The sequence below is a fragment of the Camelina sativa genome, chromosome 6 (assembly GCF_000633955.1).
Source record: "Camelina sativa cultivar DH55 chromosome 6, Cs, whole genome shotgun sequence".
In the NCBI taxonomy this organism is placed as follows: Eukaryota; Viridiplantae; Streptophyta; class Magnoliopsida; order Brassicales; family Brassicaceae; genus Camelina; species Camelina sativa.
In genome coordinates, this window is record NC_025690.1 from 3949985 (window position 1) to 3961420 (window position 11436).

The 11436-nt window shown below is 34.2% G+C and overlaps 1 long non-coding RNA gene across 1 annotated transcript; it reads right to left on the reverse strand.

Moving 5' to 3' along the window:
* LOC109133470 lies at positions 4690 to 5713 on the reverse strand. The gene is made up of 3 exons (XR_002038597.1): positions 5407 to 5713; positions 5108 to 5319; positions 4690 to 5016 (listed from the first exon to the last, which is right to left on the reverse strand). It is a non-coding gene; the product is annotated as an uncharacterized LOC109133470 (long non-coding RNA).

The following is an 11436-nucleotide window of genomic DNA, read 5'->3' on the forward strand; positions in this document are numbered from 1 at the left end:
TTTTTTTTTTTTTTTTTTTTGGTGTCTTCTCAAAAAAAAATAAACTAATAAAATTAATAAACTGTGACCGTCGTTTTTTTTTATTTTGACAGCGGACTGAAAAAAGTAACATCAGCTGACGTGTTATTATTTCATTGGTTCATCACTTAGTAAAACGTAGTCAAAATTACTAAGGTGGACCATGTCTCCTTCATCATTTTCATTAAACAAGATTAGGAGTTTGATGATACAGAATATAATTATGAATTAGGCATGGGATATTCCGATATTCAGGTTTGTTTATAGAGAAAATTTTTGATTTGGGTTTGGTTTAGTTTTATACTATAGATTAGGTTTATAGACAATGTTATTTGGCCCACTTGTGGTAAATTCATATTTTCAAGGCTCAAAGAATATTGTAATGTTTGTTGTTTACACAAGGTTGAGTACATCATTACTCATGTTGCATGTCATCATTTTTCCTTTCCACCTTTTTCCCTCCAGATTTTAAAAAAAATAACATTCTTATTTTCTTTTGATTCATAATTACCATCATTTTTATAATACATAAAAAATAGAGAAACTGGCAAAAGTAACTAAGAAAAAAACAAAAATTAAATATCTAACTACACTAACCATATAAATATTATACAGACTATATAATCTACAATATATACTATTTTATCCTTTATTTAACACTATCATCCTCTCCTCTATCTCCTAACAACCACCCCACCACCATCATTATCATCTCCGTTCGCCGGAACACCGCTGCAGGGACTCCGCTGGAAAACCTCCGTCGGACCACCACATGAGCATCTCTGCCGTCAGACCACCGCCACCGGGTACACCGCCGGACAACCTCCGCCGGACTCCTTCACCATTGGACCAACACCGGACTACCACCGCCGGACTCCTTCACCATTGGACCACCGCCGGAGCACCACCTCCGGACCAGCCTTCGGACCACCGCCGGATCCCTCCTCCGGCCACTAACCACCACCATTCTCTATTGCCACCAAACTGCCCTTTTGGTTATTTTTCATTGGGCAATGGTTAATCACCTAATTTTTCTGATTAATTGGTTATATTCTTCTTACTTTTTTTTGTTTTGGTTATTACACAAATCCACCCTAAAAATATCACTATTATATTTAAGCAAGATATCTGGAATCAAAGAAGCAAACCAAGATGGAGAAAAAAAAAACCAAATCCAAAACCGAGAAAATATTATATCAGATCTTAGACTCTTAAATCAGAAGAACCAAAGCAGAATTTAAACCGAAATTGAATAATATACGAAATATAATTATATATACTTACTTATTTAAAGAAAATTCTCATAAATACCACTAAACCAAATCTAAATCAAAAATTTGAAATACTCAAATAATAAAAGGCGAATTTACTCACTAATTACAAATTTTGTCATAATCATGTTTACTCACAAATTACAGTAATAACTGTAACTGTGCTAATGCCTACATATAACTAATGCAAAAGGTGAGTATTTGCGGCATGAAATTCTTACTCACTAATTACAAATTTTACATCAGTTTTTTAAAACCATGAATCATATTGAGAGAAATTAGGAATGTACAAAATGGTTACATAAAACTTGATACTATATACTAATTACTTCGACATTCCAACATTAATTTATGTGATTCTATTTCAATCAAATCGAAAGCTTGATGCAAATAAACAAATTTTTGTTCTTACGCCTCCGAGCTATATGTTCCAGCATTCCTTCGACGCCTACATACTCGTGAAACACTTAGAAGAGTGATTCTCTTTTTTTTTTTTAACAATTGGGATTTTCTAACCAAATCATTCAAGCATTCTATGATGTGTTTGGAACCGTGTAATGGATCCGCATAGTATCTTTTGCCTTAAATATTGTATGTCGCACTCATATTCTTTCAGTAAAAACATCAAATAACAAAACAAAAACACGTTATATATTACATTCTTTGTAATCAACTTCAAAATTTATCAAAATATACTATCAACTACCTAAAAGGATATTAGCTTTGAAAATTTCTTTATACTAAGTCCACGTGCTCATATTTAGGAATAACTTGGTTTACTGTTTTATTATGAAATATTTAGCAAAAAAACGGCTAACCATGAAGAGATATAGGAAAATCCGCCTTTGAAATTCAGAATCATATTGTACTTAATTTCTCTAATTATAAATTTTAAATTAGCTAAAAAACGGCTAACCTAATTTCTCTAATTATAAATTTTATCATAATCATTCTACATACGTTAGTTTTCTAAAACCATGAATCATATTGAGAGAAATTAGGAATGTACAAAATGATTACAGAAACCTAAATCAAAATTTGTTTATTAACATAATTGTATTTCAGTTTTAAATTATATGGGAAATATGAAAATATAACCAGATGTTAATCGATTATAGTATAACCAAATCAAATAAACTAAAATTATTAAACCACATGATCTTTGTAAGAAATAGATGTGATCTTAATACATATAAACTTAAATATGAAATATGAATGGAGTTTCTCCAACGATAACATATCATCATGCCATGTCAGTAGCTACACGTCAGCATATTATATTTATGATTTAGGTTTTTAGATATTTTTTTAAAAAAATAATACATTAATTTTGTTTATATGAAAAATGACATGTTTTCACTTATTAATCAAATAATTTAAACTTTGTTATAGATACCTGTATAGCAAAGACATATATAGATCAAATCATTTAAATTTAAATTTATTGAATTTGATAAAAATATGCATAACATAATATAATAGAACTTTAATTTTGTTTTAGATTTCATCAAAATAATATGAATTAAAAGTTATTTCCTATTTTCATATTGTATATATAGGATTAAAATGAATCTATGGCGTAATTTAAGACAAATATGTGATATGAAACTAACATTAGTGTTATGTCTATTAAAGAGTATTTGTATGATGGTAAAAATATATCTTTCAAGTAAGTAATTGTAAAATAAGCACTAAAATATTATTTATTATAAGATAAGAGTAATACATCAAAACAAAAATGAGAAAATATTTTTAAAAAAAAATCATCAACTAATTCAATATGTAAGAGGATATAAAGTTGTGAGAGATCCAATAAGTCTCTCACCAATATCATAATATTATTTTTAATGCATTCTAATATTAAAACATTTTAATATTACATTCAGGTTTATAATTAGTTATATTTGTTTATATAATCTATAATAGTGACAATAATAAAATCATAAATGATAATAATACGTTATATTCTCTTAAAATTAAGCATAAATTTACATAAACTCATAAAAAAAATTTGTTAAAAATAACTCATAAGATAAATTAAAAATGCAAGAACACAAAAATAACATATAAAACCATGATCAAAGATATAGTTAACATAACATAACTCATAAGAAATGTCAAGGTGTGTAAAAATGAAGAGATGGAGTCTCTCTCTCTATATATATGTATATATATATATATATATAACTGAATAGTTATATTCTAGCTATGATTTTAATAATTATTGTAATTTCAACTAATATAAATGAAAATTAATATTTAAATATATTATTTAATGCATAATGGAACTTAAAGATATATAATTTTATTTTATAAGTTATAAAGATAAAAATAACATATAACTTCTTTAATTAAATTTTAAAACTATAATAGATTTGATTTATCATAATAAAATATGAACAACTTTTTTTTGACAAATGAAATATATTCTATCATAGAGTTTATAGAGTGGATAAACATTTTCATTACAGCTACTGAGACAAATAAAGGAAATTGAAAATTTTTTGATGAAAAAGTGGAGAGTAACCAAGCTATTTTTAGACTTATAAGCTAACAGATAAAATATGTTACGTCACTCCTTCATACACTTGTCGGTGACTATCATCCTTTTGATGAAACTCCAAAATGCACATTGCGTTACTCTTGACTAATAAAAAGACTTTAATTGTTGTTGAAAATGACTCTGATTCATATCTTCTAGAACTCGATATAATATATTCTATTCGACTATACTCGATGCACTACAAGAAAACACGCCTATTGCGATGGAAGAATTCATAGCAAATCCCTTGCAAATAGGCAAAAACAAGGAAATTGCGAGGAACACACTTCCCTTGCAAATCACTTCTCGCAAATTGGTCAACGTCACAAATCCCTTGCAACTTTTGCGAGGAAAAAAATGCCCTCGAAAAACAACGCAAATTGCGAGGGACAATATCAATAGCAGATTCCTTGCAACTTAATTCAAGCAATTCCCTCGCAAACTCTGCGATGTCTTTGCAACTTTTATTTCCGTAGCAACAACTGAGGTTTTAATGATGAATTATACATTTTTTAATTATGATTATTTTCAAATTATGCAAATTAATTATGATTATTTTCTAATTATGCAAACTAAAATTCATAATTAGCCAAAAAAAAACTTTTAATTAAAACTGAAAATAAACTTGTAAATTACAAAATGTTGTTAAAATTACATAAACATAAGTTCAAAATATAAATTGAAACACAACTACAAGTTCAAGTTCAAGAACAAGAGACCATCAAACAGAAGTAAAGTTCAAGAACAAGAGACTCTACGCTGGTCTCGTGGTATCTCCTGCTCCGGTATCAATGGTGGCATCAGTCTCAGGTCGGGGAAATCTTGCAGCAAATTCAGGGTCCTTCTCAGATNCTACGATGGTCTCGTGGTATCTCCTGCTCCGGTATCAATGGTGGCATCAGTCTCAGGTCGGGGAAATCTTGCAGCAAATTCAGGGTCCTTCTCAGATAGATAATCGAAGTAGGCATCGTAGCAATGCATCTTCTGAGTATTTTGTTGCAACTTCAATGCATAATCTTCTAACTGAGTAGACTGACTCGCAAGAACAGCTTCGGCCTGAGAAAGCTTCTCAGCTAGAATGACTGGATCTTCAGTCGGAGTAGGCGTGAGAACAACATGAGCTGAAGATGCTTCAGTTTGCATATTACTGACTCCATATATCCTGTTTTTCTTCTTCGGAGCAACCTGCAAACAACAAAACACAGAGACACAATGTAAAGTTCAAGGATATGAAACAAGTGAAAACCAAAACACAATGTAAAGTTCAAGAATTTACCTCAGCAAAAATTTGGTTCTTTATACTAACTGAAAATCCGCCAGAAGCACTACTCTCTATATTGTCCCCTGAGCATAGCCCAGTTTCAGCCTCAGTTATCCTCGATGGTATACCTTCTCAGATAATCCATCCATAAACGACCCATCAGGTTTACTATGAGTATCTTCTAGGACTTTCAAGAAATCAGGAAGTGTCTCACCAGTCATCTCCGACTAAACAAAGATATGAAACAACAAAGTATTAGACTAAAGCAAGAATTTATAGGTAATTGTACTAAATAACTAACTTAACATACTTACATGTTTTCGTGCACGGGCTTTAAAGGAGGTCTGACCAGACCGGTGTTTATGCATTCCAGTGCCATCAGGATCACTGTATTGAGAATCTCGACTGTTGATACTCTTTTCCTCAGATTTTGGTTCACACCAAAATTTGACCAAGCCTTCACATATTGTAGGATCAAGCCACCGCGGCTTTGCATCATCACCTTTTACTCTCCACTTAGACTTCCACCGAGACATTTGATCAGTCATTCGGGTCTTCAACTTGCTTTCAAACTCGGCTCGAACTCTCCCATTGATGGACTGGTCTCAGTTATATGTTTGCTTGTAAAAACATAACATGAATCAGAATCAGAATCAGAATCAAGTAAGTAAAAACAAAATATGTAATTTAAACACATCAACAAATATTTAACTTACCGCAAACGTTTCAAACCACCGGTTTACAACCGCACATGGTGTTTGGGTCCAATTGGCATGAAATTCTTTGAAATCTCTTTCAAAGATGGCCCAAACAGTAGCAGCAACCGAAGGATCCTGGTCAAACCTACAAAACACAAGAAAAGAGGGAATGAGGATCAATGAAAATAGATCTAAAAAATTAGACAACCCTAACTACATTCTTACCATAGAGTACCCAGAGGGAGTTTAGGGTCCAGTTTCTTTAAGATAGCACGACCGGGACTTGCAAGTAGCTCTTCCAAAGTAAAAAAAGAGGTCAGAGGAGACACATCGTTGACACGCGAAGTCGATTGCTGTGGTGGAAGATGATCTTCCACCGATGGTGAGGTTCCTTGACGATTATCTTGGATCACCGGTGAGGTACCTTGCGAGGAGGCGGGAGAAGCTACCCTTGGAGCAGAGGCAAAAGAAGGTAACCTTCGAGAAGGGATGGGAGGAGATAGCCCTTGAGAAGATATAAATCTTCTGTAAACGTTTTGGCCGCCAGAATGATTTTGGTTCTCTTGAGAAGACATCTAAAAAAACAATTCCAAAAAACTAAATTAAAACCCTCAAATTCGATATAATTAGAACCCTAAAACCAAATTAGATTAAAACCCTAAATTCGAATTAGGTAAAAACCCTAAAATTGATATAATTAGAACCCTAAAACCAAATTAGATTAAAATCTTAAATTCGAATTAGGTAAAAACCCTAAAATTGTAATTCGAAACCCTAAAATTGAATTACATAAAAACCCTAAATTGAATTCGAAACCCAAAATTGAATTCGAAACACAAAATCGAATTCAAAACCCAAAATCGAATTCGAAAACCAAAATCGAATTCGAAACCCTAAAATTTAAATAAAAGCCCTAAATCGAAAAACCCTAAATCGAAACCCTACACAGATTGATCTAATAAGAACCCTAACAACAAAAGAAGAGAGAGGAGGAGGAGACTAGCCGGAGAAGGGATGAGAGGAGGAGTAGACTAACCAGAGAAGAGATGGGAGGAGGAGTAGACTACCAAAGAAGGGATGAGAGGAGGAGTAGACAACCGAAGAAGGGATGGGAGGAGTAGTAGACAACCGGAGAAGGGATGAGAGAAGGAGTAGACAACCGGAGAAGGGATGGGAGGAGGAGTAGATAACCGGACAAGAATGAAATCGGAAGAAGAAGAAACCAAAGAAGAAAAAAACTGTTTAGGGTTTGTCGGCTGCGAGTGTTGGGTTTGAACTTCGCTCAAACTAGGTTTTTTAGTTATATAGGAAATTAACGGCGTCGCAACTCCAACGCAAAATTTGCTAGGGATTTACTAGAGTCCCTCGCAAAAGCATCACAAACATTAATTAATATAAATTTTCATATTTAGAGTTTTGCGAGCAAATTGCGAGGGAACGTAGCAAATCCCTCGCAAAGTCTTTAGGGTTTAGGATTTGCAATTGTCATTAGTGCCCTATCTTTGATTATAAATCTTGAATGATATCATTTTAATCATTAACAGGTAATGTAATTAGTCTTAAGGGTTTAGGTTCAAGGGTTTAAAGTTTTTATTTGCGAGGGAATTGCTATGTTTTGAGTAGTTTGCGATGGATTTGCGATTAATTTGCTATACATCTAGCAAATCAGTCGCAAACCTTGAATATCTAATTTGTAAAAATCATCAAAATAATTAAAAAAAAATTAGTCAAATAAACTTTCAAGTATATTATAAGGTCCAATGGTGCCATCATACTCTTTTCGATCATCAAACTTTCCAAAATTGTTCAATTTTGCATCTTACTCCAAACATGATAATCTTCTACACTATATCACATATATGTTCATTACATTGAGACAAATATTTGCCAAATTATCCAATTCTCCAACAATTTTGTGTTGCACTGCTATCTTTGATTATAAGTCTTGGATTCATCTTTTTAATCATTAATAGTAATGTAATTAGTCTTTAGGATTTAGGGTTAAGGGTTAAGGGTTTAGGGTTGTTATTTGCGAGGTGTATTGAGTATTTTGCGATGGATTTGCGACGAATTTGCTATAGGTCTAGCAAATCAGTCGCACATTTTTCGCAAACCTTGAATATCTAATTTGTAAAAACCATCAAAATAATTTTAAAAAATTAGTTAAATTAACTTTCAAGTATATTATAAGGTCCAATTGTGTCATCATACTCTTTTCTATCATCAAACTTTCCAAAATTGTTCAATTTTGCATCTTACTCTAAACATGATGATCTTCTACACTATATCACATATATGTTCATTACATTGAGACAAATATTTACCAAATTGTCCAATTCTCCAACAATTTTGGGTTGCACTGCTATCTTTGATTATAAGTATTGCATTCATCTTTTTAATCATTAATAATAATGTAATTAGTCTTTAGGGTTTAGGGTTTATTTGCTAGGGAATTGCTATGTTTAGAGTAGTTTGCGATGGATTTACGACAAATTTGCTATGGGGCTAGCAAATCAGTCGCCAATATGTCGCAAACCTTGAATATTTAATTTGTAAAAACCATCAAAATAATGTTAAAAGTTAGTAAATTCATCTTATGAACACATTCAAATGTATTTCAGAATAATTATATTAAGTTTTGTAATATTTATAAAAAAATATTTTCCTAACTTTGCAATGGATTTGCTATGGCTTTCGCAATTCACTCGCAATTCCATAGCAAATTTGCTATGGACTATGTTTTCGCATAATCGTCGCAATATTGCGATGGATTTGCGAGGGAGGGGACCTTCCCAACGAATTTGTCGTAAATGCCTCGCAATTGAGCAGCGGATTTGCGACGACTGTGTTCCTCGCAATTTTGTGAGGGATGTGCTAGGGTTTTTTTATTTCTCGTAAATCCCTCACAAATCTACCGCAAATTTGCAAGAGCTGTACTCCGTCGCAACGTGTCCTCGCAAAAGGCTTGTTTTCTTGTAGTGATGCTCCACCCTTTCAACAAAAGCATCATCTGTCCGTTTTGGAGATACGTCAAACAAGGTGACTTACAATAACCGGACTGGATTGGAGACAAATTTTTGTGATAGAATGCATCAGCGATATGAACCACACTACTATCACTAAAATCATTGATGTTCATATATTTTACCCTGTTTTCCCTTAATATATTCACATCTTTTGCATCTTTTGCTATCCATTTTGACCATTATTGCATAGCTTTAGGACTGTTCTTGCATTAGAGTTTAGTTGCATTCCATTTGCATCTTTTCATGCATAAACAGGTGATTTTGGAGCTTAAGGAGCATGGAAGCAATGCTGAGGAGAAGTGAAGCAATCATGGGGAGAAAGCAAGAGAGTTAAGGCTGAAGAACCAAGGTCCGGAGTCCCACTCGACCGCCCACTCGACCAGACACTCGACCGTGTGCAGAGAGGGACTCGACCGAGTGGAAGGAGCATAAGAGGAGCCAACTCGATCGGTCACTCGACCGAGCACCGGGTCGAGTTGGCCTAGCCGCCTAACTATTTTGTCTTTTAGCATTTTTAGGGCTTCCACTACTTTTTCTATTTAAAGGTCTTGTACCAGCAGCCACAAAGGAGTCCAGCTTTTTAGAGAGTCAAAAAACCTAGTTTTTACCTTTTTGGGATTATTCCTTTTGCACTTTTATTTTCTTAGATCTTGTACTTCTTTTAAAGGAGAAAAGACTAAATTCTTCAATATTGTTGGTTTCATAACTTTCTTAATATTGAGAATTTGAGTTTGGTTCTTTCTTCAATATTGTAGATCTTTGATTTATCTTTCTAATGATGCAAGTTTCAGTATTTTCTGGGTTTATGACTTTGATGTTCATCATGTATGCGTGTGAGTAGTTGCTTAGGATCTTGAGGATGGGTTAGGTTGGGTTGTGTTTGAGGTTTGTTTGATTTGGTCAAGCTTGATTGTTGTAGATCTCTTCTGGGCTAGATGTTCTTAATGCTGATCCTATATCTGAGAGGGTAGGATCTGATTTCAAGCCTCTTAGCATCACACCAATGTCTAAGGAGCATAGATAAGGCTAGATCTAGAGACTATCATTAGGCTTGCTAAGAGATTAGAAGTCTTGTTTGATTTTTGACATATTGCTTAATGCCTGCTTGTGTAGATTCTTTACTTTGTGAGAACAAGTCTAGAGATGCATGAGTTTGATTGTTTCTTGCCATGAGAGTGGATTAAACATGTCTTAGAAATATATGTCTAGAGATTAGCTCAAGTTGTTTGAGATTTGTTGACCAAGTTAGATGACCTCAATCATAGTCCAGCCCATGAATCCCTCCTCAAGACCTTCCTTGTTTATTGATTTCTTAGCTTAAATCCTGTTGTTTGATCGTTGTTTGATTCGTTTTGGTATTGCTCTGTTTTTCTTGTGTTGCTCTGTTTTGCGTATTTGTCCAGCTCGACCCTGCACTCGATCAGCACTCGATCGAGTGCTTGCTCGAGTTCCAACCCAGAACTTGTGTTTATGATTTGTGTTTGTCCTGTTTCACCCTAGTTGCATTTCTGTTGCATTCATTTAGTATCCTGTTCATTACTTACCTTGCATTAGTTCAATACTTGCATTTCCATAGTTTCTATTTCTGTTTTTCATAATCACTCTGTTCCATTTGCATTTAGCTCCTAGTTCTTGTAGTTTTACTTTCTGCACTTTCCATTTCATCATAGGATTGTTAGTGACAAACAACCTTTACATCTGGCTTGACTTAGACTCATATGCACATCTTGATTGTTCACAAACACTCAGATTGGATTGACACCTCTTATACTACAACTGCATAAGGGGAATTGAAACACCTTGCTTTCATCATTGTTCATCATCATATCATCTATTTCACACACCACAAAAATATCTGTTTCAATTTGGCGTCGTTGCCCATTTGAGTGTTTATTTGTGACAATTAGGGTCATTATTAGTCTAAGATTAAGTTCTATTGCTACCTTGATCACTACTAATCTCGATTCTTCTTATGCTTGTCTGTGTTGAGTTTCAGGTACCAACTCGACCATCAACTCGAGCTAGCACTCGACCGAGTGCTGATCGAGTACCTGACCGAGTCACAACCCTAATGCATTTGTCTTCTCATCTCAGTCAGCCCGACCTTCAACTCGAGCCTGTGCTCGACCGAGTACCTGTTCGAGTCAGTAATGATGTACCACAACAGTATGTTCAATTACATACCCATGCAACATCAACCAGTATACCAGGCTGAATTGTATCCCTCTCCATGGTTCCAGACCTCACAAGCTCAAGAACCTGACTTAAGAGCTATGATGCAACAAATGTTGCTTGGGCAAGCCACTAAGCAGATTGAGGAAGCAGGACATTTTGCTGAGCTGCACCAAACGTTGAATTCTTATTCTACTAGACTGAATAACCAGTTGGAGAGACTGAGCTCTACAATCACGAACATGGAGAGTTGCATGGCTTCTACTTCCTCTCCTACACCAAACCAACTTCAACACCCAAGGGAATGCACTGCTAAGGCCATTTCTTGAAGCTCAAAGTGAAGATTGTGCAAAATAAGCTGAAGTTGACAAAGAACTCGACCCCCCACTCGAACACACACACGATCGAGTGACTGATCGAGTTTCCAGTCGAGTTGATGTCCCAGAAG